Source organism: Myotis lucifugus, unplaced genomic scaffold (assembly GCF_000147115.1).
Source record: "Myotis lucifugus unplaced genomic scaffold, Myoluc2.0 scaffold_1294, whole genome shotgun sequence".
Taxonomy (NCBI): Eukaryota; Metazoa; Chordata; class Mammalia; order Chiroptera; family Vespertilionidae; genus Myotis; species Myotis lucifugus.
In genome coordinates this window covers 32781-45083 of record NW_005872342.1, presented here as the reverse complement: position 1 = coordinate 45083, position 12303 = coordinate 32781, and the positions used below count along the sequence as shown (strand labels likewise).

Below are 12303 nucleotides of genomic sequence, written 5' to 3'. Positions count from 1 at the left end.
CAAAGGAGGGGAGAGGGCAGGCCCCCTCCCTCCACACTCACACACTTTCACCAGACATTCACTTAGAGTTTAAACAATAACAACTTCCCAACTCCTGAGGGAGCTCTACAGCCTCCCCCAATCTCCTTGAAATGATCAATCACAATACCCAAAGGAGCAGTCTGAGTTCGTCCCATAACATCCGTCCAGTAAGTCCACAGAAAACAGAAAAACACAGACACAGACAAACAGAGGGCCCCAAAGAACAGCCTTCCAACTCCATGGAAGCAACTAGACGATGGCCTTACGCCAAACCGGCGGGAGCGACCCGCCTAGTCTCAGATTGAGGGGGTTCCTACAGACCTTCCGACTCCGCGGAAGCAAAACTACACCCCTCCAGATGGAGGGTCGAGGCGTCCCCCGACTCCTCCCGCCCTTGATCCCCCTGTGCGTCCACTTAGATCATTGCGGGTGATTACAGATTTCAGAAGTGAGCTCACACAGAACAGATACAGAACAAGTCCCTGAACAGAGGCAGTAGAAAACTGCCTAGGAATGCTTCTCTTCTATCTTTTTTAAAAGATAGGACAGATTCGAACACTTAGCCAGTCGGAGTTTTGACGGTGAGTACCATCTAGAAGCCATTCCTCCAGATACAGGAAAAGTTCCTTAGAGATAACATATATCACACAGAACAGAATACACAACACACAGACACTTACCGCGGCCAGTCAGACTCTACGGATTGGGGGGGTCACTCAATGGTTTTGGGGATCCCGGACGAGCCCCCAAATGTTATGCCCAGATTTCAGGATCCCCAAGAAACCACATCAGGGAGCCAGCCAGTCCGATGCAAAAGCATAAGAGTCTTTATTCGAGCTAGCTCGGCTCCCCCACCTTGCCGACGCAGCGACAGGAAGCAGAGAGAGATAACTCTGTGTGGAGACGGGTTATATAGGGGGAGTTGGAGGAAGGGGAGGAGAAAGGACTGTGCTCTGCCGATTGGCCAGGCACAAGTCTGTGTCTTGTTCCTGGGTGTGGCTAGCAGAGGCTTAGACTTCCGGGAAGAAGCTCCTTGCCAAGCACGTGGCCAAGGTAAGATGGAGCACTTACCCTGGGGCAAAGTGGAGGACGTAGCCCTTACCCTGGGGCAAGGTGGAGGGCCTAGCCCTCGCCCTTTCAGGTGGAAATCTTCGCCTTGCTCCCAGGCACCGATCTGCCCAACCTGGCCCTGGCCTGCACCAAATTCCACCACATCCTGCAAACCGACAGCATCTGGAGACAGCGCTGCCGCGAGGAGTTTGGCCTTTGTGAAAACTTGCAGAATCTGGAGACAATAAGTATGTCTTATCTAGAAGTCTATGCGAAGCTGTTCCACCCATACAGACACTGTTTGGGATTGTGGCAGCTAGATACTGAGGACTATAGAACACTGCTGAATGTCGTGGGTGGTGGACGGCTTATGCATTACTGGTTGGACATACAGGCCTTGTCTTAACACCCACATTGATGGCCCAATGCAATTCAAGCCTGCGTTCAGAATTCGCCTGACAGAGAGCAAATCAGCCACGGTGGAGTGCTTGGAAGGCCACCACAGCAGGCCCCACAACCGCCGCATGCAGATTCAGAAGGACAGGTTCAACACCCAGTGCAATAAAACAGACCACCTTAAGGATGTACCAAGGTGGCTTAAGGACGAATGGGGGCGGGTGCTGGTGCAGGAGGACAGACAGCAGTATGACTGCCTGACCTACCGCCGCCTCTACCTCCCGCCGAGCCACCCTGATGACCTCATCAGGCCAGGCCTCTTCCAAGCCAACTGCAATGCCTACGGCCTATCGATTGCCATGCTCAGCTTCCATGGGAAGTATGCCAGGGTCACGAAGGTCACGGGAGACTCCAACCCCAGTTTGGAGATCCACCTCATGCGCCGCATCCAGCTGCCAGATGGCGAGATGTTCAACAACTTCAACGAGCTCTCCCACGTGGTCCAGGAGATTGACAAGCAGGTGATCCGGGAGCAGCAGCAGCAGCAAGAAGACGGGACTGAGGAAAGCGAGGGCCATGGCTGGCAGAGCCCTGCCCAGCAAACTGTCAGAGAGTCCAGGGCTGCAACTTCGGAGGAGCAGCCGGTTCCATTTTTTCTGCCTGTGGGGGTGCTCTCAAGAGACCAGAACTACCCCCGAACCTGCAGGATGTGTTTCTATGCCGTGGACACTGTTACTTTTACTGTTACTTTACGTGGCTTCGCCTACACCGGGCGCTTCCTTGGAGTCTTCATCCTGTTCGATGAGAACCACTTTGGGTTCATCTGGCAGGACGTGAATTACTTCATCCTGTTCAGCAGAGTCCAGAACACCTTCCAGAATGTGGAGGCACCATCCCCGCAGGCCTTCCTGGAGATGCTCAAGAATATTCAGTCCTGACCCCCTGGGTGGAACAGCTTGGATGAACTTTGAAGATTTGACCTTCTGACCTGGTTACCCACTGTTGTTTGTTTTTTTAATTCTCAGCCAAGGATATTTTCCCATTGATGTTTAGAGAGAGTGGGGAGAGAGGGAAAGACAGAAATATCGATGGGAGAGAAGCACATCAGTTGGTTGCCTCCTGCCCAAGCACGGACCAGGTCCAGGCTGGGTAGGTAGGAGCCAGCACCTGAGGTAGAAATAAACCTTAGACCAGGGGTCTCAACCTTCCTAATGCTGCGACCCTTTAATACAGTTCCTGATATTGTGGTGACCCCCAATTTCATTGTTACAAATTGAACATAATTAAAGCATGGTTTTTAATCACAAAGGCAATATGTAATAATATATGTGTTTTCTGATGGTCTTAGGTGACCCCTGTGAAAGGGTCGTTTGACCCCCCCCCCAAAGGGGTCGTGACCCACAGGTTGAGAACCGCTACCTTAGACCTTTCCATCCCCAGGTCCAGGCTGTATCCTCCGAACCTAACCAGCGAGGGTTGAGCATGTCTTTTTAAAAAGAAAAAGAAAAAGAAAAAGGAAAGATCCTAAAATTAGATAGTGGTAATTGTTAGATTGTAAAACTCTGAATATAATAAAAACCAATGAATTGTACATTTTAAAATGGTGGGTTTTATAGTATGTGAATTAGTTCTAAATAAAGCTGTATTAAAAATATTTTTAAAAATCCTATAGACAAACAATCGTAAAAGAAACAGCAATCCTAAATGACTCGCTAGATCAGATGGACTTAATTGACATCTTCAGAACATTTCACCCCAAAGCCACGGAATATACGTTCTTCTCAAGTGCTCATGGGACATTTTCAACAATAGACCACATATTGGGTCACAAACAAAGTTTCCCCAAATTCAAGAAGATTGCAATCATACCAAGCATCTTCTCAGACCACAATGGCATCATATTAGTAATAAACTACAATAAAAACAACCCAAAATACTCAAACACTTGGAAGCTGAATAGCATGTTATTAAATATTGATTGGGTTACCAATGAGATCAAAGAAGAAATTAAAAGCATCCTGGAAACTAATAACAATGAAAACACAACAATCCAAAACCTCTGGGACACAATGAAAGCAGTCCTGACAGGGAAGTTTATAGCTCTACAGGCCTATCTCAAAAAAACAGAAAAAAATGGTAGTAAATCATCTAACTCTGCAACTCAAAGAATTAGAAAGAGAGCAACAAGAAAACCCCAGAGTGAGCAGAAGGAAGGAGATAATAAAGATTAGAGCAGAAATAAATGACATAGAGACCAAAAAAACAATACAGAAAATCAATGAAACTAAGAGCTGGTTCTTTGAAAGGATAAACAAGATTGACAAACCTCTAGCCAGGCTCACCAAGAAGCAAAGAGAGAGGACCCAAATAAACAAAATCAGAAAATATAGAGGCGAAATAACAACAGACCCCACGGAAATACAAATGATTGTTAAACAATACTATGGACAACTCTACTCCAACAAACTAGACCACCTGGAGGAAATGGACAAATTCCTAGAAAAATACAACATTCCAAAACTCAATCAGGAAGAATCTAATAATCTCAGTAGGCCACTAACTATGAAAGAAATTGAAGCAGTCATCAAAAAGCTTCTAGCAATCAAAAGCCCAGGAAAAGACGGCTTCACAGGGGAGTTTTACCGAACATTCAAGGAAGAACTAAAACTTATCCTCCTCAGACTACTACAAAAAATTCAAGAGGAGGGAACACTTCCAAGCTCATTCTATGAAGCCAGCATCACCCTAATACCAAAACCAGGTAAAGAAAACACAATGAAAAAGAATTACAGGCCAATGTATCTCATGAACATAGATGCTAAAATCCTCAACAAAATCTTAGCAAATCGGATCCAGCAGTACATCAGAAAGATCATACACCATGACCAAGTAGGATTTATCCCAGTGATGCAAGGATGGTACAGTATCTGAAAATCAATAAATGTGATACATCACATAAACACATTGAAAGAAAAAAACCACATAGTCATATCAATTGATGCAGCAAAAAGCATTTGACAAAATCCAACACCCATTTTTGATAAAAACTCTCAGCAAGGTGGGAATAGAAGGATCATACCTCAACATAATAAAAGCCATATATGACAAGCCTACAGCCAACATCATACTCAATGGACAAAAACTAACACCATTTCCCTTAAGAACAGGAACAAGACAGGGATGACCACACTCACCATTCCTGTTCAACATAGTACTGGATGTATTAGCCATTGCAGTTAGACAAGAAGAAGAAATAAAAGGCATCCAATTTGGAAAAGAGGAAGTAAAACTGTTCTTATTTGCAGATGACATGATATTATACATACAAACCACTAAAGTCTCCATCAAAAAACTATTAGACTTAATACATGAATTTGGCAATGTAGCAGGATACGAAATTAACCCCCCAAAATCTAATGCATTTCCATACACCAATAGTGAACTTTCAGAAAGAGAGACTAAAAAAACAATCCCATTTACCATCGCCCCCCCAAAATTAAGCTACCCAGGAATAAACTTAACTAAGGAGGTAAAAGACCTCTACCCAGAAAACTACAGGACGTTGAAAGATGAGATAGAGGAAGACATAAACAGATGGAAGAACATACCGTGTTCATGGATTGGTAGAATCAACATCATCAAAATGTCCATACTACCCAAAGCAATCTATAAATTCAACGCACTTCCCATTAAAATACCAATGGCATATTTCACAGATCTAGAACAAACTCTCCAAAAATTCATCTGGAATAAAAAAAGACTCCGAATAGCTGCAGCAATCCTGAGAAAGAACAAAGTAGGTGGGATCTCAACACCAGATATCAAGCTGTATTACAAAGCCACTGTTCTCAAAACTACCTGGTACTGGCAAAAAAAAAAAAAAGACATGTAGATCAATGGAATAGAATATAGAGCCCAGAAATCGGCCCGAACCAATATGCTCAATTAATATTTGACAAAGGAGGGAAGAACTTACAATGGAGTCAAGATGGAGTCAAGATAGTCTCTTCAATAAATGGTGTTGGGAAAATTGGACCACCAACTTACATCATACACAAAAATAAACTCAAAATGGATAAAGGACTTAAATGTACGACAGGAAACCATAAAAATTCTGGAAGAATCCAAAGGCAACAAAATCTCAGACATATCCCGAAGCAATTGCTTCACTGATACAGCTCCTAGACCTAGGGCATTGAAAACTAAAGAGAAAATGAACAAATGGGACTTCATCAAAATAAAAAGCTTCTGCACAGCAAAGGAAACCATCAGCAAAACAACAAGAAAGCCCACTACGTGGGAAAACGTATTTGCCAACGTCATATCTGATAAGGGCCTAATCTCCAAAATGTATAGGGAACCCATACAACTTAACAAAAGGAAGATAAACAATCGAATCAAAAAATGGGCAAAGGATCTAAATAGACACCTTTCAAAAGAGGACATTCAGAAAGCCAAGAGACATATGAAAACATGCTCAAAGTCACTAATCATCCGAGAGATGCAAATAAAAACAAGAATGAGGTACCATCTCACACCTGTCAGATTGGCTATCATCAACAAATCAACAAACGACAAGTGCTGGAGTGGATGTGGAGAAAAAGGAACACTCACTGCTGGTGGGAATGCAGAGTGGTGCAGCCACTATGGAAGACAGTATGGAGTTTCCATTTGACCCTGTGATCCCACTTCTAGGAATATATCCCAAGAAACCAGAAACACCAATCAGAAAGGATATATGCACCCCTATGTTCATAGAAGCACACTTCACCATAGCTAAGATCTGGAAACAGCCTAAGTGCCCATCAGTAGATGAATGGATTAGAAAACGGTGGTACATCTACACGATGGAATACTATGCTGCTATAAAAAAGAAGGAACTCTTACCATTTGCAATGGCATGGCTGGAACTGGAGAGCATTATGCTAAGTGAAATAAGCCAGTCAATGAAGGAAAAATGCCACATGATCTCACTCATTCATGGATAATAAAGACCTTTATAAACTTATGAACAAAAATAGATACAGAGGCAGAGCTGCCTCAAACAGACTGTCAAACTGCAGCGGGAAGGCCGGGGAGGTTAGGGGGGTGGAAGTGGGGGGTACGAGATCAACCAAAGGACTTATATGCATGCATATATGCATAACCAATGTACATAATACACTGGGGGGTAGGGGAGGCCACGGGATTGTCAAGGGCAGGGGAAAAAAGAAGACATATGTAATACTCTTTGTAATACTTTAAGCAATAACAAAAATAAATAAAAATAAAAAGTTTGAGGACCCCTGGTTTACAGGTTCTGGGAGGAACTCCCACATTGCTAAAATCAGTGAGCACACCATACAACTGTAGACCTGAACTTTGCATTCTGAGCTTAGTGTCCTTTAAAGGTTCCCAGGCCCAGGGGCTGGAAGAGTGGCAGGACAGTCCCAGGACTCGACTATCTCAGATGCCACATGAATGTGAGGCCCTGAAATAAGCTCCACAAATCAGTACTCCTAAGTGATTCTTCATTTGCAGCAATCTGTGGAAACTAAAGTTCTGTTGAGAACTTGGCAACCAACACCAGGATTCATGGGCTCTGCCTATTAGTATCTTTACCCAACCCCTGGAGATGACCATATTATGTCAGGGCCTCAGTCCTAAGGGCACAATTTTGCCTACTTGGCTATCTTTCACGGGACTTCTGCTTCCTGTCCCCAACTGGGATCCTCTCCCTTCAAGTTTCATTCCCAGCAGTTGGGAAGAGTTTAAAACCCTATTTCAGACAATGTCCCTCTTTTGTTCTCCACCATCGATGGCCCTAGGATCCTGAAAATTAGACTGAAACTTCTCACCAAATACTTTGCCTTGTCTTCTCTGTTGCCTTTAGATACAAAACAAGCCCAGGATTCCCAAGTCCTCCCAGCTCAGCCACACCAACCAAAATCTTACAGGGTGGCATTGCAGCCTGTCACCCTCTTTCACACATCACACCATGTATCACCCACAAGTGACTCACTGTTCTGGACTCAGTGACTTGGGTTTCAGGATCTGACAGGCACCGGCATGTAAGGATGGAGGGTAAATGGAGTGAGGCTGAGTAGAAGTCTTCAAGCAAAATGGAGTCTGGGAGGCACATAGGCCTCAATGCTGACTGTTGCTGCTCAACAAGCTTCAGACAAACCACTGCACCATGGGGACAGTGCCTCTGAAGCCTGGTCCTAGTTGTGACCCAGCGCTGGAGCCTATAGGTTAACAGAACAGAAAGGTCAAAGTGAGCACCGGGAAGCAACACCCAAACCAATCAGCACTGGATAAGACCCCTGGCCTGGGCTTTCATTGGCTAAATGCAGCCATAATTCGGCGCAGTGCACTTTGGGTAACTTACTTTTTCAGGCCCAACAGGTGGAATTAAGATCTCAATCACTGACTGATCATTGCAAATACTGGTGTTGGGGACCCCTGGTGTTGCTGGAAAATGACAAACTTAGGATTTGGGGGCTGGTCACAGGTTGCATGGAAGTGTTGTCTGCAACTGATCTCTTGTTTTGAGATGTAATTTTAGATTTCATGAAGTTCAGAATACTCCCTGAGGTGAAAAGTATTATTTCAATTATTCCTGAGGACCACAAATCTAAATGGATATATTGTTTTTAAGTTTTTTTTATTTGAATTTTATAGAGAGAATGAAGGAAAGGAAAAGATAAAAGCACTGATTGGTGCCTCCTGCATGGCCCCCACCTACTAGGCTTACACCCAGAAAACTTGGCTTGTGCCTCACAAGGAATCTAACTAGTAACCTTTCTGTGCATGGGACTACACTCAACCAATAGACCCACTCCAGCCATCAGATATTTTATTTTTACCAAAACATCCTATTATTAATAGAAAAATCAAGATAGGAGAAAATGTACATAATCCTCTCCTAGTTGTTTAAAAACAAAATTTTAAAGGGTACATGGCCAACAAGTTGACATTTCCTACATTGTCTGCATGTTGCAGTCATTACACATTGTGAAACTATGGAACTAAGAGTTACTGTTCACTACACGTGCCAAGCCCTGGATTCAATGTTTTACATGAACTATTTCAACATAAATTGCATGATTATAGAGTTAATAAAAGGCAGGGCTGGAAGACAAACCCATCTGTCTCTAACAACAGAGTTCTGGCTTCTACTGTTAGCCTCTGTAACTATTAGGATTGGCTAGATGTTATTATAAATTACAAACAGACCCAAAGATATATTGGTTTTTATATTAAAGAAGGTATCTTTCTGGTTCATGCCACATGATCTCCCTGATTCTCCTGGGACTTGTATAAAGAGAAGCCACCATATACATACCTCCTGGATATATCAGAGATGTACAGAGATGGTGGCAAGTCTCAGTGCTTCCAGACTTTTCTGTTAGCAGTGACAGGCTTCATTCTCAGCACATTTCATTGGTCAAAGCACTTCACAGGGCTGCAGCAAATTCAGGTGGTCAGGAAGGAAGTCTGACATACTTGATGGCCACATTCATGTGACTACATGGGGCCAGCCTCTTTTGGGGCTGTGTATGGGCGAAGAGGAGCAGTGAAGATTGGTAGGAAGTGACAGTGGAAATTAGTTCAGATGGTTCACTTCCCCCTCATCCAGGTGCATTTTGTCCCAGAGCTGCCCACAACCACCCCTGTCTAGATTCAAAGGAGTGAACTTCAATAAGAGGAATTTGGTCAGAAGTCATTGGCCATGAACTCAGAGCCCACTTCTGAGTATGACCTTTAATAAATCCCTGGCTGCCTCGGTTCCCCCACTATGTTCGAGGTGAAGATCCACATATTAAGAATGTTTATTGGAAGGTACAGGACTGCAAGCATTCCAGCATCCATGTTCTTTGAAATTAATATTGATCACTACTCTGTCTCCCCGTCTCTATCATTTGCATAGCTCAGGTGAGGGCTCCATCAGGTGGGGCTGAATGTAAAAATGCTGACATTAACATCAATGTTGGTCCTAGGTTCCCATTCATTTGTGCCTGAACCTGTGCTAAATGTGGTCCCTCCATTGTTCTCTTCATCCCCATTGGAGGAAGCACTGGGCCTAATTTTCCCTCCTTGTCTCAATGTTCCTGAGTGCCCAAGCTCACCCAGTAAATGTTGAGAGTCCAGAGGTCATAAAGTGATGCTCCAAGCAACCCCAGGCACATTCCTTATTAGGTGTCAGCATAGCTTACAAATAGGCAAGGGATTGACCTTCTCTTCAGGGACCAGGAGGACCACCCGGGTATGCCAGCCTTCTCCAGGGTTATCCAGTTCCTCATTCCTAAGGGGGAATTAGGGTCCTAGGATTCTTCACCCTCAGCTTTCCCCCATATGCACCCATCCAGTGATTCCTTTTTAGGGATTCAGGATCTTCCAGATCCTCCTCAAAGGCTTAGAGTCTGCCAAAAATAGTGCCTCCACACTCTATTCTTCCATTCTGCCACCAGTCTTTCCCAATTCTCCAACTTCGCTCAGCCTACAGTTCTATGACCCTTCACTTCATCCATCCATGAACCTGAGATGGGACCCAAAGGGGTATAACAGTGGCTTGGAAGAGAAGGGGCTCAGCCTGGGGAGCAAAGAAGAACATATTGTCCTCTAAATCACCCCTGTGGAGATTGCCTATGCATTTGTCTGTTGCTGGGGTGCACACATACAATCTCATAGGGAACATGCAGACATCATAAGCACACAAATGCCCGGGTACAGAACACCCCCTGGCAAAGATGGGCTCTCAGGTGCAGGGCTTGTGGCCAGGCTCACACAGACCCAGACTACAGACTCGGACATCACTTTGAGGGGAATACACAAATACACACAGATAAGAACACATGGGAACAAGACAGCATCACGATGCACACTCACACACACAATGGACACACACAGGCACACACCTGAAGGGACATATGTGGACACAGTAGACAGACACAAAGAAAATAAAAAACACAGATACAATCAGGAACACTCAAAGGGGCAGCAAGTCACATGTACAACCAACACTGATAAGCAAAGCAACACTCCCCTTAATGCTGAGACAAACTAATACACTGTTTTAAAGGAAACATTAAGAACTGAGGTGCTGTCTTGACGAGGTAGTACAGTGGGTTGAAGAATCATCTCATAATGCACCTCCCCCCCGCCTCCCACACACACACACACAATAGATTGTGGATTTGATCCTTGGTTGGGGCATGTATGAAAGGCAATTGATCCATGTTCCTCTCCCATTAATGTTTACTTATTTCTCTCCCTGTTTCTCTTTATTCTAAAATCAATAAACATATCCACAGCTGAGGATTAAAAAAGAAAAATGTAATAATTAAGGTATTGAATTTTCAAGAACATAGCATTAAATCCAGAGCAATCTCTCTAGAACAGTTATCAGAGAATCATTTGAATGCAGTCAATGTGTCTTCTTTTACCTGGGAGGCTAACAGAATCACTATCGCTGATCTCAGAAAAACCCCACATAATTCGTGTCATAGTCATGATCCCCTCCTTGCTTTCATTTAACCACTAAAATATGATGGTTTCTGAATAAAGTCATCCCTTCATTTCCATAACTTAGGTTAGACTTTGAGTGATAAAAATTAACTTATCTTAGTAGAAGCTGTTTCTGAGGGATTCCAACATAACTTTAGGCACTGGAGTGAGGAGAGCCAGTTCTCCCTCCAGGTCCCATGTGGCCATGCACTCCCTGTAGATAACTAGAACCTAGAGGTCCAGGAATGATGCTCTGAGTAGACCCAGACACCTTCCTCTATTAGTTTTCAGCTTAGCTTTCACATGGGTAAGGGACACCCTCTCCAGGGATGTCCAGTTCCTCATTATTAGTGGGGACTTAGGAGCCTAGAAGTCTTCCCCTCAGCTTTCCCCCACATGCACCCATCTTCACATTCCTTTCCAAGGATCCTGGATCATCCAGCTACTCCAAGAAGGCAGTCTTCCACAAACATTTCCAATCCACGCTCTATACCTCCTGTCTGCCATCACAGTCTGCCCCAATTCCCCACCTTGCTACAGCCTGAGGTTCTTGGCCCTGTGCTTAATTCATACCTGAGATGGGACCTCCAGAGGGACACCAGCTGCCTGGAAGAGCAGGAGAATAAGGGGCTCAACTGGTGGTGGGGAAGAAAAACAGGTAATCCTCTACATGACCTCTCCGGAGATTCACTATGACTTGTCAGTGGCTGGGGTGCCCAGACTCAGAGAGAAATATACAGATAACACCAGCACAGAAACATGCAGGTAGAGAACACCCACAGCCTCTTCTGGGCACTCAGGTGCCGGACTTAGGTCCAGGCTCACATAGACCCACACTGTAGACAGGCAATACCAGAGGGAACACACACGCGCGCGCGCGCGCGCACACACACACAGAAACAAACAATTGGGGCCACCCAGACAGTGCCACAGGACACACACACAATGGACACACCCCCATATGCTGGCAGGAACCCCTAAAACAATCCTGTCCAGGGGCCCAACCTCTCTGCCCCCTCAACCTCACATCCCACAGTATATTGTCCCTGAGTCCAGGCTCCATCACCTCACTCCAGGTGCAAGGGTCTGCTCGGCACAGGCCAAACTTATGGAGGGGGAGACCACCTGGAATGCATCCCCCAATGTGGTATCATGTTGAGACCAAGCCTCTCCTTCAGGAAATGCTTGTATGGCAGAATAGTCTCACCATTAAAAACACACAGCACCATTTCCTGGAGAATCCATGCTACCTTCAGGACTGGTTGGGCAGTGGTATTTTTCATGAAATGAAAATGGAAAATGACCCAGAAATGCAAAAATAGAGAGATTCAAACAATGCCCATGGGG

The 12303-nt window shown here is 44.6% G+C and overlaps 1 pseudogene; it reads left to right on the top strand.

Annotated features, from left to right (window-relative positions):
• Positions 1 to 1418: 1418 nt before the first annotated feature.
• On the top strand, positions 1419 to 2405 carry LOC111824372 (annotated as a pseudogene).
• Positions 2406 to 12303: the final 9898 nt, after the last annotated feature.